Source organism: Cyanistes caeruleus, chromosome 5 (genome assembly GCF_971803275.1).
Source record: "Cyanistes caeruleus chromosome 5, bCyaCae1.hap1.1, whole genome shotgun sequence".
Classification (NCBI taxonomy): domain Eukaryota; kingdom Metazoa; phylum Chordata; class Aves; order Passeriformes; family Paridae; genus Cyanistes; species Cyanistes caeruleus.
In genome coordinates this window covers 24608951-24632553 of record NC_141705.1, presented here as the reverse complement: position 1 = coordinate 24632553, position 23603 = coordinate 24608951, and the positions used below count along the sequence as shown (strand labels likewise).

The 23603-nt window shown below is 37.1% G+C and overlaps 1 protein-coding gene and 1 long non-coding RNA gene across 2 annotated transcripts in view; both read left to right on the top strand.

The window, feature by feature from the left end:
* The window catches only part of KCTD8 (potassium channel tetramerization domain containing 8), an 89944-nt gene that overhangs the window by 7382 nt on the left and 58959 nt on the right, over positions 1–23603 (top strand). The gene's annotated exons all lie outside the window — the stretch shown is intronic.
* Positions 4054–23603, top strand: part of LOC147652985 (uncharacterized) — a 34966-nt gene continuing 15416 nt past the window's right edge. Inside the window, exon 1 of the long non-coding RNA XR_015286853.1 lies at positions 4054–4258. This is a non-coding gene — a long non-coding RNA (uncharacterized LOC147652985). The remainder of the gene's footprint in view (positions 4259–23603) is intronic.

Genomic DNA, 23603 nt, shown 5'->3' with positions numbered 1-23603 from the left:
TAAGGCTGAGCTAAGAATACCCAGATGGGTCAAGAAAGAAAGTGCAGAGGGTGGTGTGTGTCCATCTCACCCTGCTGGGGTCCGGAGCAGCTTGAGACTGATGTGGTGCAAGCTCAGCACTGCCCTGCACTGATTGTCTCAGCAACTCGGCGGGTCCCGGGTGTCACTCGCGTGTGGGACAGGAGAACAGCTCAGCCCCACTCTGCATTCACTCCCAGATTTTAATTCTGATTTTCCATCTCCCATTTTGGAGTACTTTACTGCTAGGGTCATGTAAGAAGTCTGTGACAGAGTTAAGCTGCCCGGGGTTGTGTTTGCAGGGCTTTTCACACTACAGACTGCTTATCTGGTTGGTGGTTATTTGACTATGATTGAAAAAAGGTGGAGGAATTATACCAGCTAACAAACTAATGTGATTTTTATATCCAAGGATGATTTTGTTTCACTTCTCCTTACAAGACCTTTATTTCCTAAAGCATGTGGAGCAATAATGCCATTCAAATCATAGCTCTTTTATAAACCGAGCCACTGGAAGTCCAGTGGAAAATCCTCTAAAAAAATTACTAGGCAAATTTCATTTTGCTTTAGAAAATCGAATGCTTCATGATGGATTTCCTGGGGAGGTTGTTCACTCCAGCTTGATCAAACTGCATGTTCTTTTTCAGAAGAAGTAATTTATACTGTACTTAAAATTCATATATTGAATAAACGTTAGGAGAAAAAGTCCTATGTGTAAAATATCATTCTCAGCAGAGATTAAGAACTTCCATTTAAATGTTTTGTATTATTTTTATTTTTTATTTTTAAGCCATTTAGCTTTTACCTCATATAAATTCAAGAATATTCAGTGAATTAATTCCTTTTGTTTTTTTTTTTTTCTTTGACCTAAATGGAACTAATCATATTTATAAGGATCAACAGTGTGTGAAACTCAGAATCAAGTTCCATTCAAAACTGCAACTTCACTGAGACTGAAGCAACAAATAGCCTTATGCTAATCCCTCACATGAAGGTGAAAATTCAAACTACATGGGTGGTTATTTGGATTCGTAACTGTTTTTAGTACACAAAATCCTGTCAGAAGTTAAGCAGTGATGATTTGTAATTTTTATGGCAACTTTAGAAACCAATGCCATTCCATTTTGCTTGCATTTTATGAGATTATGATAAATAGATTTACCACGTTTGTTACTTTTTGACAGCATAGCTTCAGAAGACAAACTAAAGGGTGCATCTTGCTGTAAGGTGCAACTCCATATCATCACAGCTCCAAATATTTTGGGGACTTCAGCAGTAAAAATCATGGTGGTGTTGATGGGCTTCATGATTCTAGCAACAAGATGAATACAATGCTTTAAAAACTTTTATGCAAATACTATTTCTTTGCAAAATTACTCGTATCTTGTCTTCCCCAGGGCTGCTCAAAAGAGGGGATTTGCCGTCAGAGATAGGGAACAGCACGTTTGCCTGTTCTTTGTGCTGTCGGGTCTGCGTGATGACTGCTCTGAGTTACAGCTGGTGCAATGATTCCCTCATCAATATCTTGCAGCTGAGAGTAGCTGGGTCAAAATGCAGTCATGCCCTGTCTCATTGTTCCCCACATGCCTGAACCCTGTGGCAGAGGCTCTGAGCAAGAGGTGCAGAGACAGGGGCTGCTGCCTCTGGAGCCTGCCACTGCCTCTGGCTTGGCTCTGTACTGCTCCAGGCACGTACCCTCCACCTGACCTGTTTTCTGTCCCTATGACATGCACAGAGCAAATAAAGCAAACTAGAGTGGCTTATAGAATAAGAAATAATAGTATTTCCTTTTGAAGGGAATGGTACAACACTTTAAAATAAAATGCGGTGACTAAGTCGATCCAGAGACAACAATTCGGTTACAAGTGCAACTACTCATGGCACCTAGTGCACTGTGGAATTCTGCACACCTCTTGAATGAGGTGTGGACTGAGAAACTGGGGGGAGAAATCAACATCATCATTGACTTTTATAACTGAAAATAAATATTCCAAGTCTTTGCTTAGCATACATTCAGTTGTATTGTATTTGATACTTACAGAGATGTTCTCTCTGTATTAGCAGAAAGATACTATTCAGAAACTAAGTCAGTATATTTATTTCTTGTATAATCAGACAACACTAACCTTCAGATACATTTGTGTCTTTTCTCTTTCACCTTTGCTGGGTTTTAGCCTTTAGCAGTATTAACAAATATTCCCAAAGAGAGAAGTGCTAGTCCTCAGGGACTCATCACACTCGTCATTTTGTTGTAAACATTCTCCTGCAACTTAAATGAGTAGAAATTGTTCTAAATTTTATTGAATGTAGATGTTGAGAGGTTCTTTCAAGGATTATAACTATGTAGGTGTATTCCACAGAAATTATTAAAAGTGTCCTATCATTCCAAAAGCTTTGTATCAGTGAATATTTTATATATGTCACAGGGATCTGTGAAACTCTTTATTTAATGATAGGAGCAAAAAAGTCCCAGTATTGCATATATTCATGAGCATATAAACATTTTTTCAATGAAAGGGTTACTTTCATAACCTCTTACTAAAAGTTTAATTGAGATCCTCCCTCTTTTGTTACTCAAATCATGATTAAAATCACCACACCTGCAAAACTTGGAGAGTAATGACAAATGTCCATTCTGTGGACAAAAGTATTCTCTAACACTCTGGTTCTTAATCCAACTTTTCTCTTTATTTCAATTCTCATTGAAACTCATGAATACAAAATAATATGAAAATCAGCTACAGAAGGGCTGGAAGGCAGATAAATCAGTAAAACTGAGTGCCAACAATTTAATCAGTGTAATGTGTAGATAATACAGTGCAGAACGATTAAAACTAAACAACACTTTTTGCTAGTTTTGCTTAGTAAACACATTTTCTTTCCCTTTCTTCTCACAGTCACCCCTTTATAGGCAGTCACTCCTCAGTATTGTTCTTTTCAGACAGCTGTTACTATTTCTGTTGTTAATGCCTACTGTGGCTTTTGAGCAGTTCTGAAACAAAGTAAAGGCATGGCTGCTCTTGCCTTTCTATCTATTTTTGTCTCTTTCCAGTGTTTGGCAATATAAATATCACTCATTCTGTCCTAAAAATACCATTATACACCTTTATACAAATGTGATCAATATTGCTGAAGCTACATGGACTTCAGGAAAAAAAAGAAAGAACAAAATAATTTAGCTATTAATGATGCAAGATAGAATGGGACTGTTGTTCAAGCAAGGTTGTTTCCGTCCTCTTCTAATTCCAAAATTTTGGCATCAAATCCCACACCTGCCTTTCTGCTTGACTTATCCATTTGATGTACCCCTTCTTCGGGGAAGGAATTTTCAGAATCTGTATTTGTAGTTAAGCCTTATCATATTTAGAGAGTAAAACAAAACTCTTTAAGGGATGGAGCTAAGACCACTGTCATTAGCAATCCTGCTTGGAATTTTTTCTTGCCTAGGACCCATAGACTTCAATTTTCTATGTTACCAATCCCTCAGAAAGCTGTGATTGTTTACCTATCTTAATGTTGTCATAGCTTGCAAATACAAATTTCTCATCTTCACACAAACATCAGTTTGTTTCTGGGGATACAGGAAATGAATATAACCTCTCTAAATCTTACAGACAGAGAGAGACACAGTCTGTGTGGTTTTGTTCCCCCCAGAACATATGGAGTAGCAGATAATGACATCCTTTGGCTTCAAAATAACCCTGTAATTATTTAGGATAGAAGGAACAAATTTTTCAGAACTGTTTGTTATTTAGATACCTGAAGATTATTGGAATTTTTGAAGTTTTACCTCATAACCTGCAAAGTTTATAGCTGTCTAATAGTTCAGCCTCCAGTCATAACAACACTCACATTTTTATTTCTCTACTTTCAGTATTTATTTTTTCCACCTGTAGCTGAAGTAGTTTGGTGTCTAAATTGGTGGAATTATGCCCCTAAATAATTGCATCTGTGATCACATTTGATTACAGGAAGCAGAATGTGCTTGTGGCAGAGGAGATTAGGTTAAATGCTCTGTCTAATCAGTTCCCCAGCGACTGTCTCCTGGCAGTGCTTCCTTCCTAAATCCCATTTCCAGGGATGCCATCAGTAAAAGCTGCATGGACTGTGCAAGTCCATGTCTTCAGGAGATGCTTTTGCTTTTCTGATATGAGGGGTCGGATGTGGGCTTAGGAGCAAGGCTGAACATTGGTCACCCTTGCCAAATGCACATGTGTGAGTTTTGGGTGGACTTGGCAAGGTGGGTGTAAGGCCATGGGGAATGGAGAGGGGAGCTGGAGAGTGTGCTACTGCCTTGGGGTCTGCCACCCCCAGGGGGGAGAGCTGGAGTGGGTCCTGGGCAGGGTGGGGGAAACCCAGTGGGCCTTTCAGGGCTAGTACAGCCCTGGAGGTGTATATAGATATAAAAAGATATAAATATATATAAATATATGCTGTATTCACAGAGGCCATGTCTGCCCTCAGTGTAAACCAGCAAATAAGCCAAGAGCTGCATCATCCAAGGACCTCTGGCCAGGCACCATAATCACAGGTCTGCTTCAGTGCCTGAGCAATGAGTCTGGGGTGGGGCATTCCACAGTTTGAAAACTTGTTGTAGCACAAAATACGTGAGCAATCCTTATTAGTGAGTTATTTTTATGCAGGAGAACCAAAGGGTTCTTGGTAAAAGGCACCAGTAAGACCAGAGTTGCATTTAATTCATATTTTTGCAGTGGTATGACACACTGTGTTCCTGCAGTCATGCTGCTGAAGCAGCTTAAATTTGATAGTAACCTCAAACTTAATATAGTTAAGCTAAATATTCTTTATTTGCCTGCAAATTTCGGAGGGAGAAAGCAGTTGTTACAAACAATAAGTAATCTGAAATAAAAAAAAAGGAAAAAATATTTGCTTTTTGGACTATGGCAAATTGTTTCATTTATAATTAATATTAATGATGTATGCAAGACTTTTTGTATTGTTACACATGATGCATAAAGGTACAAAGGAACCTGGAGTGTTTGCTTGGCTGCATGTTCTGAACACAGTAAAAATATCCTGAACATTGAGAAGATATCTTTTGGTTTTTAAAAATATTTTAATACATGGTTTTGCAATCAGGATTATCCTCTGTCATCATAGTGAGATTACTTGCAAAAATAGCTAACCTTTTGAATGAACCATGTGTAATAAATCACATTTGATAATAATAGGAGACTAAAATTGACCTCCAAATCAATACTTTCAATCTTGAATGTATTTTCAGAAAATCCAGTCAAGTTCAGTGAAAATTTCTATCTGCACTTTGAGTACCAGGCAAGCAGTAGGGCTAGACAAATTTGAATTTAGACTGTTGGTTTGGAAAATTTAGTTTTTCTTATCACCTCTGTGACTGGCAATAAACTGCACTTCTTTCCTTCCTTACCCTGTGGTTATAGCGTAGGTTCAGCAATCCAGAAACTGATATTTTATTGAAGTTCACCTTGATTTCTAGCAGTGGTTAGCTCTCATTCATTAATTTGCCCAATTAAGTCAGTTTGTAACAGTGAAAGCAATGCTGGTAAAAGCTATTTACTTTCTTATCAAGCAGTCATAGAGCAAGGCTATTGCAAATTACTAGACAATTACTGCTGGTCCAGAGCATGTTGCCATAATTCCTGTTCAAAAAGGTGTATGGTTTTAGACTGTGGATCAGGAAATTAAGAGTGTTAAATGTTACATGTGGTAGGCACATAACACTCAGCCTTCAAGCTTCTTAATAGACTTAAAAGTTCCTTGATGAAAGGCAAAACATTTCCTGCATTAAGGAGGTGTTGGAACAGTCTGTGCAGTGATGCTGTGCCTGTTGTGCATCCTTTGAGGCTTTCAGGACTTGTCTGAATCAAGTCCTGCTAACCTGATCCAACCTCATAACTGACTGCTTTTGAGCAGGATGCTGAGCATCTCCTAAGTCATCTTGATCTCCTAAGTCATCTTGTGGTTCTCTTCTGTGATGTGATTTACCTTGACATTGGCTATTTGCAAACACTTCTCAGAAAGAGAGAAATGAACTGCTGCAGGTAAATTAAGTAGGTGCTAGAAAGCCATAAATTCTGATTGTTCTCAAAGTCAAAAACTTCAAAGATTTAGCTTTATGTTGTCTTTTTACTTATCAGTGTGTCCTATCAGAACAGAAACTATAGCTTCGGGATAAAGTTTCTTACAGGACTTTCTGCCCCAAACTCAAAACCATAGAATGTTAAATAGGCCACAGCTAAGAAAGTATCTGAAAAAGTAATCAAACTGCATATTGGGTAGCACTGTGGTTGTTGATCACATGTTGCTTAAAGAAAGAACTCTCACAATTTTAGAAAATCACCACTGTTTAAAACTTTAATCATTTTTATTGTCATTTTTTTGGAGAGATTCTGGTGCTATCCCTCATAAAGGTGACAGCCTGCCTTAGATTTCTTGGGGTTTCTCTCCATTTTGATGGTTTTAATCAGTGTTGAGTTTCTTTATTGTGACATATTTTTTGCTGCTGTTTTTCAGCCTCTGTATTTTTCCCCTAGCATAGCTTGAGTCAATTTATGTAGCAACTGCAAAAATGCTGAAGAGGATTATTTTGGTAGTCTTTTTTACTATTAAAAAAATAATAGTAAAGAAAATATGAAGAATATGGAGTTACTAGTTAGCAATACACTGCAGACTGGATGCATAGCATAAATACAAGGTAGTTAATTATGAGGATATTTCAGAAGTTTAAATTTTTTCCTTCTTGAAATTTTAATGTAAGAGTAGAACATGAGGCACTAGTAGCTAGGATTATATATATAATAAAAATGTTGGCTATTCCTCTTGCTTTTCCCACATTACTGAAAAGATTGCCGAAGTGATGTAGCTGAAGGTTCTTTGTGCTGTTAAAAATTCCCTTATGACAACAAACTAAAACAGAAATATTGCTTACTTTGACTGACACCTTATATCTATCTATAAATATAGATACATGGTCACAGAGAAGCAGCATAATGAAAAGATCTTAAGTAAGTTCTTGTGTCAGTTGTAGGTTGTCAAAACACTCAATAATAATGAAATTTTGTCAGTTATGCCTAGTAATATGTTTTCTTCTCAAAAGTTATTCTCCTAGGTGGGGCATATAGTGTATTTCCATCACTGTTTATTGTGATGGAGGGATTGGGCAGATTGGTACAGATATCCTTGTTATGAGCTCACTGAGATCCACTTAGAGAACATCTGGATGTCTTGATGGTGTCAGCTAGTCTGTCCCTCTATGTCCACATTAAATATAAATCAAAACTTAAGTGACACGGTGTTTAAAACACTTTGGCTTGTGTTGTGTGAATTTTCAGTCGTTGATGTAGCTTGTGTTCTAAAGAGGGCTTTCTTTGGGATGATACAGAATATCTGTAGCAGCCAAACATAAAACTGTCTTGCTACAGTTCTGGAAAGAAGTCGGCAACAGTGTTACTCAAGTGTTTAAAATTCTTGATCAGAACAGCAGTAATACAGAGATTACAAAAGTTGTAGGAATACTAAATAATATAAAGGTGCTTACAATCACTGGTCTTTATGAAGGCTCTGCAACTTTTGTAAATTTATCCTATCTATGCTCCATTGGCTCATGTCATGAGTATTTAACTTCATCTGTACAAAGCTGGTCCAAGCAAAACAGGTCAAATCCTTTTCATGTTCATTGAGTAATTGTAGGTAATTTCACAGGACATAAAACAAAGGAAATTGGGGCTGCATGGACAGGAATGTTTGGAAGGCAAGAGAAAAATCTTCAGCTAGTGTACAAAGTGGTAAAACCCAAAAATTTCTAATTTCTGGTCTTGCAGATTGCTATGTTGCAATGCTTTTCATATAACATGATTTGGAGAATCAAGTCTTGAAACTAAATTTGCAGTAAAATATGTGGCAGTTGAGAAAAAGCTGTTTTTTACCAAGAGATTCCTACCATTAAATACTGTAGAATTTTAGTTTCACAGAGTTACACCAAATGAGGCTACTGGGACTAAGGGCTCTGCTGAGTTTGTCTAACATGATGCAGTACCATCTAATGGAATCCACTGCAGCCCAGCCTACCAGGTGGGGAATTTTCCTTAAAAGGAAGGGTTTCTGTGCTTTACCATAAAGTGGAATGATGAATGTTATGAATATCATGAGTGAGTATTCAAAATTGATGGAAGTCAATAGAATTTCATCTGCTTTTTTGCAAATGCACTTTATCTTTTTTTTTTTTTCCCCTTTCTATTTTTCCTCTTTCTTTGTTATATCGATTTTCCACACTAGATGGCAGTGCCTTAGCACTAGTGCATGACAGGGGAATTGATTTTAATTTATCCAGGGGGGAAGAAATCCTTCTGTTTCATATTTCCTTCTACATAGATAGTTTAAAGAATTGCAGGTGGGAAACTGGATTTTGATGAGCTACATATGGATAGGCAAAGAAAAATGCAAAATTTCCCCCTCCTTTTTCTTTGTACAAATGGAAATCTATTTGAGCTGATCGAACCAGGCTTGCATTGGCTGGATGTGAGATGAACTGGGGCTTTCAGTGCTGTCCCCAAGGAATTGCATTCATAGAAACTTCAAGTGAAAAGCTTTATTGAGTTAGAGCTGAGAGTGCAGCCAGACTCTGAGCAGATTGCCTCACAGTTTTGAGCCATATGTTGTCTATACTGAGAAGTCAGTGAGAGAAAACACAGCTTCCTTCTCTTTCCAAGAAAACCGAGTGCTGGAGGGGTGGTGGTGGAGAGCTGAGAGGTGCTGGGGTGCACCTAGACATTGCTGGTTTAGTGCTGGAGTACTGCCGGGGCTCGTAATTCCGCCTGTGAGCTGGGATGCAATCCTGGGTTGCGTGTTAGTGGAAAGACTGGAAGTTTGCTGACTTGAGATGTTTTAACTAAAAGGTTGTTGGGATGAGGATTGAGGGGACACCATGATTAGAAACAAATGGACTCTGAAAGAGTAAATGTGGCAGCAGTAGGGTGAAGGCTAAAAGCTGAAAGTTTGTAGGTGGACTTCAATTTTAAATTAGGAAACAATGTTCAAAATTTATGGATGAGATTCTTGAAAACAGAGGGTAATTAAAGCAAGCAGGTGTCTCTATTGTTCATATTTTCAACCTTCATGGAAGAAAACCTCCAGTTAATCCTCTGAAAAGAGTAGACAGAAGTTTTTAAAACAATAAACACCAGGAGATTCTGCAGTAAAGACAAAAGTAAAGACTTGTCATTATCAGGAGAAATGAAATACATTAAAATACAAGAGTAGGAAAAAAAAAAAAAGGAAGAGACCTGACATAGGATTGATTGACTGTATGAGAAAGAAAGCTGAAAGAAAGATGGTATAAAAGCATGTGAAAAAAAACCCCAAAAATTAGAAAGTCAAGAGTTGTTAAAGACATTTTCTCTTTGTAAAATTTATGAAGAGTATTCTCATTGTATGGTTTGCTCAAAAATAAGATGGTTTCAAGTTTCAGTCCAATTTATACTTCACAAAGGTAAATTTGATGCAATACTTTCACCTTTTTCATTGGAGTTAAACATTTAAGAATCTGAAAGGCTCTTGCCTGAGGCTGGGAAACATACTGCCATGAATACATTTCCTTAAAGAAAATTTAACTTAACTTGGTGTCTCCTGGGACCTTACTGCATGCAGCTTCTGCCTTATTTATTCAGTTTTATTTTTTGCTACATCCCTCCTGAATGAGCTGGAGAAAACCAAATTAAAATACAGGAAAACACATTTTCTCTTACTTTTTACTGGATCTGCCATAGCTGAAATTTCATTAATACTGCTGGAAGGAAGGCAGGACAAATAAATGTTTATCTGTCTTCTATTGTAGCATTCACAGAAACTGAATATTTTTTTCAAAATATGCTGCTATTTGCTGTCATTTTTTGCATGTCACAGAAAGTGATAGTCCTGTCTATAATTTATTACATAACTCTGCCATAGCAGAAGATGCAGATGGCTTACTATAAAAATGCAATTCAAATTATATTTGATAGTACTGCTTAGATGATTTCTTGCTAGTTAGGGGGAGCAACAAATGGTTCTAAGTTGGAATTTGGTGCTGGAAAATGAGCCTCAGTCTTAGGGCAGTTATTTGGGAGGTATAAGTTGCCAGTTCTTTAAAACAGAGAGAACAAATGATTGAATATAGACTTCCCACCTCCCAGATGAGTTTTCTAACTGCCAGGTTAGATTGTCAAGGGATGTATCTATTCATTTTGTAACAGGGATTTTTTTTTTCTTTCTGAATTTGAATATAAATATCTTCCCTCAGAGATTTTCATAAAACAGAAACTTGCCTTCCAATTAGGCTTCTTCACATCAGTAGAAAGAATGAAACAAAGTTATTTGAGAAAAAATTATTTATATGGACAGTATTAAGCAGAAATTTGAACTTGGAGATGTTACTTGTTGATTGTTTTTGTGTTCTGTTGTGGTTGGTTCTCTTTCATCTTGTGGTGGATGGTGAAACTGGGATTTTCCCTTGGTACTAGGAGTTTTGGTCGTCCAGAGAATGCTGTTTTCGAGACTGGATTATAGGGAGTATTCAGAGGTGGGGAGCCCACTGGATACCTGTAGCCATTTTCCCCTTCTTTTTTTAATCAGCCATGCCCAGCACTTTTTTATTGTTCATGCAAGCTGAGGGAAGTTCACTCTAGTAGAAGATTTTTATCTTGCTCATATGTTCTGATTGAATCTGAAGAACAAATGAATGCCAGGATACTTCAAACCACCCAAATGATTTGTCTTTACTCATATTCATGGTTTAATTGAAAGCAGGAGGTTTGTCTTCAAGAATTGGATTTTGTAAGCATAAGGATTACCCTTGTTTGTTAAATGTAAACACCTCTGATTAAAACTTCCATTTCCTAAAAAAATCATTGTGCTCTTCTAGATTGTTTGCTTGGGTTTACTCTGGCTGTGTTCCTGGAAACCAGACCCAAACAGAATGCCAACTCTGTCCAGTTTTGATTATGAGGCATTCATGAAGAAAACATTCAAGGTGTTTTCTTTAGCTAGTGCTGCTTATGGGTTTGTACTGCTGCTTCCCCTTCCCACTATTTTGTTGGCCTTCTTCTGATTCTAAAAATGTAACTTCACCACAGGAGCAAAAGAGCTGCTACTCTTGCCAAATGAATGCTAGCCCTTCTCATTGCAGCTTTTATACCATCCTCTTGGTCAAGTCTTATAGATTGCACTTGAATTACTCCAACCATTGCCTGGAAGACATCCTTCTGACTCACTGGACTTCGGAGAAGTATCTTAATAATAAATTCAATTTAGAATGGCTTTTCTTGTCAGATACTCTTGCAAAGTGCACATTAAGTACTCCTGCTGTCTTTCTGCTTTTTGTCTCCTCTCCCTTACTTGGACATACACATCTTCTTTTCTTCTCTTGCCATTACAGAATGATTTGCATTGGAAGTGGCCTTAATGAGCAGGGAGAACTTTCACTAGACTGGGTTGCTCAAAGTCCCATCCAGTCTGGTCATGGACAGTTCCAGGGGTGGGACATCCACAACTTCTCTGAGCAACATGTTCCAGTGTTTCACCATCCACAGGGTGCAAAAATTCTCCTCTTTTAATTTAAAGCTATTCCCCCTAGTCCCATCATATGTTCTTCCAGAAAGTCCCTCTCCAGCTTTCCTGCAGGTCCTCTTGAAATACTAGAGGGTGCCATAAGGTTCCTGGAGCTGTTCCAGGTTGAACAGCCCAAACTTTCTCAGCCCATCCTTCTAGGAGAGGTGCTCCAGCCTTGTGATCAGCTTGGATCTGGACTTGTTCCAACAGGCAGTAAGGCCACTAAAACCTCACTTGATGAGACACTAAAAAGGGCTTACTTTTCTTTACGTATTCCGAGTTAGATGCACGGGAGAAACAACAAGATACTCTCAAGAAGTCAAAACAACAAAAAAAGCCTTTACTGGGAACTTAGAAAATCAGAGAACTTTGGCAAAAGCTTTTGAGCAACATTCAGTCAACTTAAAACATTCCACAAAACATTAGATTATTCATTCAACAACAATAACAGTAACATTCAACTTAGAAAACTCCAAGCCCATCTGACTTCAGGTTTTTCAAAATATTACTCAGAATTCTGAGAGGAGGTAATTAGAAAAAGACAGAAAAGGTACAGAAAGGAACAAACATTAACTACCACTTGTGATTCCAGTTGTGTTCAGCTGATAGAAATTCCAGGGGGAGGGAGGATCACGATGTACAGGATGAGGTTGGCTTTCTGGGCTGTGAATGCATGTTGCTGGGTCATGTTGGTCATACTCCTCTTCAGGGGCTTATAAATTAATTCATTATGCTTTCCACTGTGATACTGTTTTTCTTTTACATTTCTCAATTTTGGGGGTTTTTGTGTGCATTTTGGTGTTACTGTTAGTTAAAAAATCTGTTTCCTCACACAATTTCTTCTGACTGGAATACATTGTTCTACCAGCAGTTGAAGACTGGGATTTTTTTTGCATTTAGTCCACTCCATCTCATTTTATTTAATTTGTAGCAAAGTTAAAACCTTTAGAAGACATCAGCTTTGGTTGTTTCTTAATTGTCTTTGTTTTCTCATTTCTGTCATGGCACTCATATGGAAAACAGCTGGTTTCCTTGTTGGCATTCCTTAACTGTTACTTTCTATGGTCACATGCTGGTCTAAATAAATGCAAGTTCTTCGGGTGGCACAATAGAAACAAGAACTTGGTATTTTCTTCATAAAATGCTATGCTTCCTTCTTTTTCTTTTAATTCATAGGTTTTTTAAAATAGGGGCTGAATTACATAATTTCACTGTTTATGCTTTCTCAATTTACTGCATTTATGAGTAAAGTTCTGCAGCATGCTCAGAATCATTTACTACTTTTGTTTGCTGCTGTAGATGCAAATCCTCAGTCCAGCTAAAAAGACTGAGTGGTTTTTTAGAGAGAAGGTTCTGATGCGAAGTGAGAAACTTTTTTTATAGTCTGCAGAGCTCTGTGACTATGTTCTGCTGGGGGATCTACAACAGCAGCCAGATTAGCATTTTTCACTCCAATTTCTGTCATTTCAACTGCCCTGGGTTGTTCACAGTCAGTACACTTGGTCTGCAGCTCGTGCAGGTCCCTTGCTGATTGATGCATAAGGACACTTCCTCATCAGATGCAGCCACCTCTCTAAAAGGTTTGAAGGGGAGATTATGGGCAGCAAGATACCTTGGGATGTCCAAGTTGAATGTCCAAGTGAATGTTTTCCTGCTGTACAGGCTGATGCCTGCACCATGTAAGTCAAGCGTTCGGCCCTCTAGCTTCCCATGCAGGCTGTGGCTGCTATTGAAATCTATGTGTAGGGGCTTCTTTGTTTATTTAGTGAATGCCTATTTCCTTCAGATGCAGAGCAGTTATGTCACTTTTTTAATGTGGAGACCTGAGGATTGACACAGCATATTTCTCAAAAGTTGGTGCATGTGGTAAATGGTGGCTGGCCTTGCAGTGCATAAGTAATAAAGCTTTATGCATTTTTATTTCTTAAGACAGACACACATACAAAAAGCAGGCAAGCGATTAAATAACAGCTAATAAAATGTTGGAGTCTGTATTTTCATCCATTTTTTTTGTTTTTTTGCAGTTTAAACTTTCTGCCTTATTCCAGAAAGTCACCAGAATTTATGTAAGTGTACTGTCTAATGATAGGAGCAAAGTTACTGAGGTAGATGTCCTTCCTGCTGTTAGAGGCAATAACTTACAAAACTGAAATGTAATAATATCTATAATAATATTGCTACATCATTATGTAGTGAATTTTCTTATCTTTAAAAAAGTTTCTAAGAAATTAAAGGGAAAATTTTACTCAGCTTGAAAGTTATTCATTAAAAGAATTTTAAAAGATATCCTAAAAATTAAATATCTATGAGCTATTTCTATTACTTGCACTGTATCCTGTGGACTTGATTTTCCAGTTTTAGGTGTGTAATTTTAGCATTGCCTCATTGTCATTTTAGCTTTGTGAAATTTTGTATTGAAGTGAATGTTTGTGGAAAATACTGTTTTCTACAAAGATGAGAAGAGAATCATGAAGCATTAAAATTCAAGATTAGTTGTCTGAGGGGGAAGGGAACCTCATATTCAATCATGCTACTTCTTAAGAAGTCAACAACAAAAGACACAGAATATTTATCTGAAATGATCACAGCAGTGTACACAGACAGAAAGCAAAAACAGATCTGGCATTTTAATTTAAATATCCAAAATGGCTGGTCCTGTGGAACTTGTTTACCACTATTAAAATTATTCTTTTTCTTCCTTTGGAAGCCTGTTGCAGTTTGGGATGCTGCATGTTGGCATCAGCACTCCCCTCTTCTCTGACATTTCTCCATTGGGCAGCCTGGGGTGGTGCTGTTGCTCCTGGGATGGGCATGGGCAAAGCAAGCTGCTGGCTGAGGAGGGGTTGTGAGACACTGCTTAGAGACAAAATGTCAGAGCAGACATAGAAGGCTGAAAACAAGAGTAGGACAAGGTGAGAGAAAGCATTTTTATTTTCTAAATGGCTAAGAATGATTTAATTGATCAACTGCTAGTACCAAACCCAGAACACAGTGGAGTCACAAGTACATTCCTGTTGGACTTTGATGGACGTGCCTGATATTTATCATTTTGGGTCTTAGTGTACTCACTTTCTTCTCTGACATTTAAAGTATCAGTGGAATTAAATCTTGTAAAATGAAACGTCCACCCTAAAACATTCTCTTCCATTAGATTTAATCTCTACCTTTTAGTACCAGTCACTATTTATTTACTGTATCAGAGAGACCAATTAGAAAATCTTTCAAAACAGCTAGAGAAAATTTGTTCAACACGATGAAGAGACAAAAGCCCAATTTCTGCATGTTCTTCCCAAATCACATTATGGATTTTCCTCCATTCTTAAACCACGTATCATGTATTTTTCTTCCTTTTTGCTTGCGTTTTAAAATCATTATGTTTGAGGTGATGTTAATTTTTATTTGAAGCATTTGCCAGAAATCCTTAGGCAAGGGTTTCTGAGTTTGTACTCTGAGTGTTTAATTCTCCTTTCCCTGACTGGAGGGTGGAGCTTGTTTCGGAGTATGATTTTTTTTTTAGGAAAATAAGTAATGAATGCTACCTCACACCTCCTCTCAGCTTACAAAAGGTTTTGAATCTTCCTGAAAGACATGGCTTAGTGGTGGATTTGGCAACATAAGGTTAACTTTATGATCTTAAAGATCTTTTCTGACCAAAATGATTAAGTGATTTTATGACATTGTTTGATTTTCTAGTAAATGAAAAGGTGTGAAAAGAAAAAGCAAAAAAAAACCCCTAAACTGCCTATTAAGTTTCCATAGTAACATGTATAGGATATTTGCAAAAGTTTGATTTTATTACATCCTTCTGTTGTCTGGTATGAATAGATCAGTCTGGCATAATGAATTTTGCTTCGTGTTTTACTGGTTCTGACTCGTCATGGCAATACAGGCAGCAATCTGTGATGTGCACATGAAGGCAGTTTAACTTCTCATTGTCACAGAAGTTTTATTCATCTACTGCATTTATTTAAGTGAAGAGCCTAATGAAGAGAGCTGCAACCTTTAGCTTCATGTTGTTACAGTTCTCTTACGAAATACATAGCATAATATATTTGAAAACCTCTTTCTTTTCCTTAACTATTGGTGTTATATATCTTTGTGTTTCAAAATTGCTAATATTTGCTGCTGTGTTGGTGATGTAAGGATGCTCCTTATTCTGTTCTCGGGAAGTGCAGTCTCTGTAAAGAAATACCTCTGGGGCTGGTACAATTCCTGCAAATACAGCAGTGAGCCGCAAACCCACACATTGATGGTAGCTTAAATAGTTCTGCTGAGGAGGACTGTGAAGGATTAGCTCCAACTGAGGTCTGCCAGGAATCAGTCTCAGTCTGATTCATTTTTTGCTTTAAAGAATATGTAAATTAATGAGATACAATAATAATTTTATTTCTGTGAGCTAAAATATAATTGATCGTATCATTATAATGTGGTTTGCAAAGATTAGAGATACTCAGGTCTTTCTAGTGTGGCTGTGTGGGAGTGGAGTGATAGATATTCCTCTTATCACAGGATAGGTCTTCCATTCTGCAGGTTAGTAGAGAATCTTAATTTTATATATAATTCTGCATCTCCTTTTATAGGAAAGCAATCAATTACAGAATTGGGTGAGTTGGACTATTTCCTCTCTCAGTCCTCATTTAGGAATGTATTTTGTATCTTAAGACCAAGGATAAAGATAAAATTACAGATTTCCTCTAGTAACCCATTGAGAGACCTTTAGCTGTTGCTGTTCTCTCTGTGCACCTTCCAGCTTTACTAGTTGGCTTGTAGGAAAGTAAGATGCAAGTGTGGGAGCTGGAGTGTTCCAGATTCGAAAGAGCCAATCTTTTGCATTAGTAAGTAAATGTACATCATCCTGTATCAATTTGAATGTACATCTGCATGAATTTAAGAACTATCACTGTGTTCACTATCACTACTCTTTGTTGGCTAGAAAACACTTTAAAATGCCCAGCCTTCACTTTAGTCGATTTATTCTTTTTAAGTGCTGCTACTGCTTCAGTTTACATAGGTCTTCTTCCATTAAAAGAAAAATCAGATATTTTATGTGTTTTGGTTTGCTATGATGCACAAGATACAATTTTGTCATGTGGTACTATTTGATTCATCTGATCTCTAGTGGATTTATTTTCTGCATCTGATTCTGTTTAACTGTTCATTTTCTGAAGAAAGAAAGAATTGTATAGATTACATTTAATGAGGTTTTTATTGTTGCTGTGGCTTTTACACATTTTGGGATAATATTCATTATTTTTACAACACCAGATCATGCAGACATTATTTATCTGGTGAAGACAGTCAGGTTTTTCACATGCCTTGTTTTCTTCAGATGAGAAGTTTCTTGTCATTAGAGCAGCAATCAGTTCACTTGGTAGTAGTATTACATTTCACCCCATTACATTTCACACTACTTTGATTATTTCATGATCTTCTGGTCCTAGCTTATTAACTCATCTGAACCCTCTATTGTTGGGAAGGTTTTTCTTCATCTCTTCTGTTTCTGGGTGTTTTTTTCTGCTCTATAAGCTGCTGTGTCTTTTTACCACCATGATGCAACCATGCTGCAACCCTCGCAACCTTGAGATACAGGACAGTGTGGCCAGGTAAATGCAAAGATGCTCTCTCTTTTTTTTTTACTTTTTTCCTTTTTTTTAAAAAATATAAAATTCACAGAATCACAGCATCATTTAAGTTGTGGAAGACCTCCAAGATAATTGAACCCAACCTTTGACTGACTACTACTTTGTCAACTAGACCATGGCACTAAGTTCCACGTCCAGTCATTTCTTGAACACCTGCAGGGATGGTGACTACACCACATCCCTGGACAGTCCATTCCAATCCTTAACAACCCTTTTTGTTAAGAAATTTATCTTGATGTCCAACCTGAACCTTCCCTGGCTCAACCTGAGGCCATGTCTTCTCATCCTATTGCTGTCTGCCTGGGAGAAGAGACCAACCCCCACCTGGTTACAATCTCCTTTCAGGCAGTTGTAGAGAGTGATCAGGTCTCCTGTGAGCCTCCTTTTCTCCAGGCTAAACCCCCCCAGCTCCCTCAGCTTCTCCTCACAAGCCTTGTGCTCCAGACCCTTTCCCAGTTCTGTTGCCCTTCTCTGGACATGCTCCAGCCCCTCAATGTCATTCCTGTGGTGAGGGGCCCAGAACTGGACACAGAATTTGAGGTGTGGCATCACCGGTGCTGGGTACAGGGGGACAATCATTGTCCTGCTCCTGCTGGCCACACAATTGCTGACGCAGGCCAGGATGCCATTGGCCTTCTTGGCCACCTGGGCACAGCTGGCTCATGTTCAGCTGCTCTCAGCCAGCACTGCCAGGCCCATTCCTGACAAGCAGCTTTCCAGCCTCTCTTCCCCCAACCTTTAGCACTGCAGGGGGTTGTTGTGACTCAGGTGCAGGACCCAGCACTTCTATTTCTATAAACTATTTTTTAACATCTGGTTTTAGTGGCTACTTGAGCAGCATAGTCCAGATACTTTTTCATATTGCTTTAGATCCACTGTTTGTCATACTGTGCAGATGTTTTGACTGTCAGTCTTCACTAGGAAATTTTTGAATTATTTTTATTAGGATGTAAATCTATAATTGTTAAACAGCCATAGGTTTTGTGTTGGGGAATACATTTAAGAATAACTTTGGGATATTGTATATATATATGTGTGTGTGTGTGTGTGTGCATATAAACATATATATATATATATATCTGATCTCAACACCTAAGATTACAAAAGAAATCTGGGAGGAAGGGTTCTGTGAAAGGCAGTAAAAAATCACTGACTGGCATTTTTTGGTTGTGCAGAAAAACATCAGTATAACACACAGGCTCTACCTTCAGTGTTGTGCTTATTCCATCAGCATATAACACTGACAGGTGCGACAGCTGACATTCTCATTAATCTCACTTTATTTTATGTAGAATTAAAAGGAAATGCAGATAAGAGCTGCTGACTATGGGATTTCAGAAGTTTCTTTTTGACTGTTCTGATGCATAAACTGCTGAGCACTCTGTACCTATAAAATCTCCTTGCTCTTTGAAATTGCCAGAGCTGCTATAGGAACAATGCAAAAGACACTTAAAAACAAACAAACAAACAAACCCTCCAAACAACTAAATACTGTAAAAGAAAATTCCTTACAATGTGATTGTCATAAACATCAAACACAAAACTAATATTTTTCAAATTTTGAGTGCAGTTTCTTTTTATTCCTTGGGAAACAGTTTTCTATTTTGATTTGTTTTTTTTTTTTCATTAGACCAGCCCCTTTATCTTGTATCCCAAGTGTTAACAGAAGGTAAGTGAAGCCATGATGAATGCCAGAATAAACTGTGGGTGAGACTAAGCTGAGAATAAAGCACAGCAGAACACTCACTGTCATTTATCACAACTTCCTAATTAACAATTATGTTAGTTATGGAAATCTTACAATCAGTTTGGTTTTTTTTCAAGATAATTCCTTGTTTATACAATTTGGAAAAATCTCACATCTGGGCACATTGGCCTGCTATGCATCTGTGCTAAATTTGATTTTTAGTCTGTTACCAAATAATGTGTATTTTGTCAAAAAGAGAGCCTCTCACCTTGGTGCATACTAAGAGGTGTGGAATATTTATGCTGGGATTAGTGCTGTTCTAAGTGGAACAAATAGTTGTCAGGCTTTTGCCCTTTTCTAGTCAAAACAGTGTCTCTCGTGTTCTAAGAATCTAGAAGTTGCTTAATATTGTTACTAATACTTTTTTTTTATAGAGGTCTATTTTTTTTTTTTTTAAAAAAGAACGGTGGGCTGTAGAATCACAGAATAGTTTGGGTTGGAAAGGATCTTTTAAAGGACATCTACTCCCACCCACCTGCAATTGCAGGGTCATCTTCAACCAAATCAGGTTGATCAGAGCCTGTCCAACCTGACCTGGAGTGTTTCCAGGGGACTGGGCATCCAGAAATCTTTATCTCTGATCAAATTTGACCCTTCTTCAGTGTAAAACAATTACCCTTGTCCTTTTGCAACAGCCCCTCCTAAAAGCTTATCTATGACACCATAATAAATCATCCAGGTCATGGAATCTCAATATAAGCTGAACACAGACACAAGGGTTTTCCCAGGTATTTGGTTTTTTTCAATTTTTATACACTTATTTTTCTATTACTGGTAACTAAGAATATTGAAATATACCATTAAAATGTGACTTGAATAATTTGTTACTTTCATGCTTCTCATGATTTAATATTTGCTGCTCTGTGGATAATTTTGTCCCTTAGATTAATATGAAATTACCTTAATTATATCTTGAACTCTACTTTTTCCTTTTACTTGATGCTAACGATATCCATTAGAAAGGGATGTTACAATTCTGACAAAAATTAAGCAACAAATTCGATACCTGCTGTGAGTGTTCAGAGAACTGCTCCCAGCTGTGATATTAATATTGCATTGTTTATCAGGAAGGTAACTTGCAGGGTTATTTCAAGTTAAAGGCCAGGGTTATCTCCCACTGAGATAACAGCAGCATACTTCTTTGTAGAAAATTATTGGTCTAATTATGTTTTTAACTGTGCTTTTAACTATGGTAGCCATACAACTACATACATTAGAGTTAAAATTATTTTACATTATATATTTGGCTCTAAATTGTCATGGATACAAATATATTTTTAATTTTTTACATAGTAGGCTGTTGCCTTGGATATTGTTACTGAATTTTATTGTAGTGATTCAAGAAAATTAGCTGCCTAGAATTCTTGAACATTTGAATATTTTAAAAGCAAAGTATGCTTTTTTTTTGTGGGTTAAAGAATGGTACTAATTACATTATTTTTTTAAACATTAGTAATTTGAAAGAAAAGTTATAAACTTAGCATGTGTTGGAGTGCAATAAGTACTCTAGGTTATATTCTGTCAGAATTCTACATTTCCCAGGAGGAAATAAAAACATTAAAAGAATATTTAGTCAAATTGGCAGAAACTTCAGCAGCAGTCTGCAATCATGTTGTGTGTTTCATAGTGGTTCCCAAAGTTTGTAGTAAAAATGTTTCTAGATCCTAGGATAGAAGCTAAACAGATAGGCTGACAGCAATGTCTGTCATCAGAGACAATGGAAAGTGCAATGCTATGAAAAGGCAAAAACAATTAGTCTTATTTCTCGTGGTGAGTATTAGTAATAATATTTTCAGACTTGTTTCAACTCACAGTTGAAGATTTTAATGCACTTTAAATGATTTAGTGCTCGTATAATCTCCAGAACATGTGAGATTATCATTTCCTTTACATAAAGTGTAATGCAATCAGAGAACAAAATATAAATCTGCAAAGCATTTTTAAGGGCTACACTAAGCATGTGAGAAACTAGAAATTGTAGTGCTTTTCAGAATCAAACCACAGGTGTGGAATGACATGAATAAATTTAAGTGTTTGAAACAGAAAAATAAGGAAAGAAGAAAAATACTTTTAGTCTTTTCAGTGCAAACTAGTTCTCCATGCTGAGCTTTTGTAAAAAATCAAAAACTAACTATAGCAAAATGGCAGGCTAAAGCCACATCCATAATACTGTGTAAAGTCATTATGAGAAGTGTTATCTTAGCTGAACAAGCAGCTAATACACTGAAGATTTTGAGCACTTGAACCTCGTTCAGTAAACAGCATATGGCAAGGAAAATCTTCCCTTCACTTGTTATAGCCACTGTTAGAGGTGCCATGTTTAATGAAAGTGCTGAGCCCATCCAGATACAGTCACCTCTTGAGTATCCAAGGAAAAAATCTCTCAGACTCAGGGTTCAGTGTGCCATTGATGTGCAGAAACTGGAGCTGGCTCTGCAGGAGCTGGTTTCATTTCAAGAGCACAGGTATGGCCAGGCTGAGCGCACAGGATGTCCTTGGCTGCTTGCTGGGTGCCAGCTGGGGGATTTTCCCACTCCACACTGACCAGCAACACTGCCCTGTTCCTGCTGCACCCTTGCAGTGTGTTCTTCTGACCAAATTTTACATTTGTCTTGCATTATATGTGAGTTTGAGTTACCCAGGTTATCCAATCCCTTCAGAGTCTGAGAGTGCAAAATGAAGACCTGATATGGTTGCCTGCTGTTTTCTCTTGACATTTTTTTATATACCAATTTGCTATGAAACTATATTAAAAGTAGAAATGAAATAAAAAATGTTGATTTCAAAGTTATAACTCACATGTAACTTTAAAATTAGGCTTACTGCTGTGTTTTAGTGATAGGATTCATTATCTCTTCTAGATTCAAAAAGATATTCCTACTTTCTTACACATTTTATTTGCCTTAGACTTTTGGTACATGGTGAATTTAATGCATTCCTGCAGTGTAGTTCTTCTGCCCAAAATTAATGACTGTCCACTCCAGAACTTTGCGTGGAGAAGATGCACTCTGCAATAAATAGGAAGTATTGTGAGATTTAAATTTTGTATGGTTTTATTCACCTCTTTTTCACAATAAGTCCCATTTTGTGATATTTCCACATCTCCATTCAGAATTTAACACTTCAGCTATTTTCACTGCTTCACCATAGCATGCAGTGCATTCTGGAGTGCCAATTGTACACATATGTTCACATATGTAATTTTTGGCTGTGAACTATATTTAATACTAACAGAAGGCATCATTGGCACTGTCAGACCAATTAATTCTCAGCCACAAAATCCAGTCTGTGTGTTGTGAGTTGGAATTATATTTATAGACTAAAATAGACACAGTCATTTGGGAGTAGTCTAATGGAAATCTACTTATGAGAAGTACTTATATTGCTGTTAAATGAAATTGTGTATTTTACTAATAATAGATAGGTTTTGAACTATCTTTTTGCTAAGGCAAACATTTCAAATGCTTAGCATGGCCATTTATATTTCAGTTATAATCCAGCATCTAAATTGTAACCAAGTTCATGTAAAAAGCTTTGCATTTTTTTATTACTTTCAGGATGGAAAGTGTTTCAAAACACTGCACAGTATGACTTTACCTTTGGAATCTTTCATACTCTTTCTGTGAAATGTCTATAATTGAATTCTTGGTCAATCAAAGGCATGATGTCTGTAATCATATGATGCTATTTGTTTCATCGATATCATCAACTGCCTCACAAAGAAATATGAAAGTGTAATATTACAATCAGTGAAATCATGTGAAATACATATCTGAAAGGTTAAAATCTACATTCTCATTATTTCTGGGGAGTAGGTGAGCAAGAAAAAAAAGAGGGATCATTTTGAAAAGTAATCTTTTCCTCTGGCCTTTAGTTCCACACAATATGCTAAAATGATAGCTGCTTTTGAAATACCAAGCACATTTTTCTTTGAAAGATTTCCAACTTTTTCATCTAATATGTAATATCAAGCTTGTGTTGAAATGGAAATGAGCTGGTATCAGTATTTTTGCTTATTAGTCCACCTGTACTTCAACCCACCTGCATATGTCCCTCTGGACTTGGCTATAATGTGCAAGCTGGTCTTTTTGTTCCAAAGCCAGGGCGTTTTCTTATTAATAAATGTAACTGTTCTTGTGATATATTCCCAAAGGCTTTGAAAAGCCTTCCTCTGTGTCTTTGAGCCAAATGGAAAATGTAATACTTCCAGAAAAATTTCACAAGCTTTGATGTTGCTAATAGCACCATAGGTAGGATTTGTTTTTGAAACATATGGCAATAAAGATAAGTAGGTGTTTCATATTTAAATCTTCAGTTTTCAGGATTCCTCATTAACAGCATACAACCACAAGTAAAGTTTCTGCCCTTATAATTCCCTGTTTGTCTTTGATTTCCTAGCTGCTTCCATTGTGATCTTTAGCAAATTACTATATATAAAATGGACAATAGAGTGAATGTACAGATCCTTCTGAGAGCATTTCTGTAGTATTTCTCACTCATACAGCTGCTCAGATTTTAGACTTCCGACTCTACTTCACAGCAGAACATACTCTGCTCATTTTTCCCATGCTACTTCAGGCTGTTGAAGTTGTGACCTATTTTCACACTTGTTTCAA